This window comes from Melanerpes formicivorus, unplaced genomic scaffold, assembly GCF_026170545.1.
Source record: "Melanerpes formicivorus ecotype bairdi unplaced genomic scaffold, bMelFor1.0.p_v2 SCAF_338, whole genome shotgun sequence".
NCBI classification, from domain to species: Eukaryota; Metazoa; Chordata; class Aves; order Piciformes; family Picidae; genus Melanerpes; species Melanerpes formicivorus.
In genome coordinates this window covers 1-2,500 of record NW_027142690.1, presented here as the reverse complement: position 1 = coordinate 2,500, position 2,500 = coordinate 1, and positions in this window count along the sequence as shown.

The following is a 2,500-nucleotide window of genomic DNA, read 5'->3' as shown; positions in this document are numbered from 1 at the left end:
ATGCCGTGCCCCCGCGGGCTGCGGCTTTGGCCATGGGGGGGAACCCCCGTGAAGAGGGTCCAGTGCTGGGAACTCTCTCTGCCCCTTACCGGGCTCTCTCTCGCCGTGCCTGGACGGGCTTGCTTTCCATTCTTGGTGGGACCGACGCCGGCACCACGTCTCCCCGGCTTTCTCTGCCCCCGTGCCCCACCGGGCAAACTTCGCTTCGGGGGTTCCACACTTCGGCAGTGGCCGGCGCCAGCCACTCGTCAACTTTTTTTCTTTTCCCCGCTTTCGTTGCCGAGCCCGGGCTGGGCTCCGGCTCACGGACGAGCGAAACCCATCCAACACCGCTGAGGGTGCGCCAGCGGCCGCTCCAAACCGCCGCGCCTTTGTTCGGCCCCGCGGGTCCCCTCTCTGACCCGGGCGAAAGCCACCGAGAAGCCAGACGGACCCCTGCCCAGCCGCCTGGCGGGTGGCTTGGAGCAGCCGCTCGGCAGCGCTGCCCTGGGAGTGCTCGGCGTCGCTTGTTCCCTCATATACGGAACTGGAGGGCCGTCAGCTCCGCGAGCGCACAACCAGCCGACCTCCGCCCAGCGGCAGGTCGCAGAAATCACGCCGGCTTGTACGATGACGTAGGCGGAGGCAGAGCGCAACAGCGACCCCCTTGGCGACAAGCGCGATCTCCGCGGAGAGCACGTCTACTCGCCGAGGGAGAGCACGTCTACTCGCCGAGGGAGAGCACGTCTACTCGCCCAGGGAGAGCACGTCTACTCGCCGAGGGGAGAGCACGTCTACTCGCCGAGGGAGAGCACGTCTACTCGCCGAGGGAGAGCACGTCTACTCGCCGAGGGAGAGCACGTCTACTCGCCCAGGGAGAGCACGTCTACTCGCCCAGGGAGAGCACGTCTACTCGCCCAGGGAGAGCACGTCTACTCGCCCAGGGAGAGCACGTCTACTCGCCCAGGGAGAGCACGTCTACTCGCCCAGGGAGAGCACGTCTACTCGCCCAGGGAGAGCACGTCTACTCGCCGAGGGAGAGCACGTCTACTCGCCCAGGGAGAGCACGTCTACTCGCCGAGGGAGAGCACGTCTACTCGCCGAGGGAGAGCACGTCTACTCGCCCAGGGAGAGCACGTCTACTCGCCCAGGGAGAGCACGTCTACTCGCCCAGGGAGAGCACGTCTACTCGCCCAGGGAGAGCACGTCTACTCGCCGAGGGAGAGCACGTCTACTCGCCGAGGGAGAGCACGTCTACTCGCCGAGGGAGAGCACGTCTACCTCCCGCCTGAGGGAGAGCACGGGGGGGGGGGACAAAGACAGGCGGCAGCAGCTTCGGTGAACGTCACCCGGGAGGCGACCGGGGCTGTCCCGGGGCAGTCCCGGGAAGCCGGCGTCCGACACAGGGAACCGTCAGCTGCCGGACCGGGGCGAATCCCCGCGGCCACGGCAGGGGTGGGGGCTCGAAGACAGCCGGCAGCCGCTTCGGTGAACGTCACCCGGGAGGAGACTGGGGCCCTCCCGGGACCGTCCCGGGAAGACGACGTTCGGCACGAGATCCCGGCCGCGGCCGGACCGGCTCGAAGCCTCGCGGTCCCGGCAGCAGCCGGAGCCGCTCGCCGCCTCGGGCTCCCGGCCCCCTACAGATCCGGCGACTCGTTCGCGGGCGGCGGGGGGAGGCAGTGGACGGGGTGCGGGGAGAAGCGGCAGCGGAGGCGGAGGGGGGGGGGGGCTCGAAGACAGCCGGCAGCCGCTTCGGTGAACGTCACCCAGGAGGCGATCGGGGCCGTCCCGGGGCCGTCCCGGGATGCCGGCTTCCGGCACGGGGGTCCCGGCCGCGGCCGGACCGGCTCGTATCCCCGCGGCTCCGGCAGGGGGGGGGGGGGCTCGAAGACAGCCGGCAATCGCCTCGGTGAACGTCACCCGGCCGGCGATCGGGGCCGTCCCGGGGCCGTCCCGGGAAGCCTGCGACAGGCACGGGGTCCCAGCCGCGGCCGGACCGACTCGAAGCCCCGCGGCCCCGGCACGGGGGAGGCCCAAAGACTGGCGGCAGCCGCTTCGCTGAACGTCACCCGGCCGGCGACCGGGGCCGTCCCGGGAAGCCTGCGACAGGCACGGGGTCCCGGCCTCGGCCGGACCCGCACTGGGTGCCGCCGCCTCGGGCTCTCGGGACGGTATGGATCCGCCGACTCGTTCGCCGGCGGCGGGGGGAGGCAGTGGAGGGGGTGCGGGGAGAAGCGGCAGCGGAGGCGGAGGGGGGGGGGGGCTCGAAGACAGCCGGCAGCCGCTTCGGTGAACGTCACGCAGGAGGCGATCGGGGCCGTCCCGGGGCCGTCCCGGGATGCCGGCTTCCGCCACGGGGGTCCCGGCCGCGGCCGGAGCGGCTCGAATCCCCGCGGTCCCGGCAGCAGCCGGAGCCGCTCGCCGTTCGGGCTCCCGGCACCCTACGGATCCGGCGACTCGTTCGCGGGAGGCGGGGGGAGGCAGTGAAGGAGGTGCGGGCAGAAGCGGCAGCGGAGGC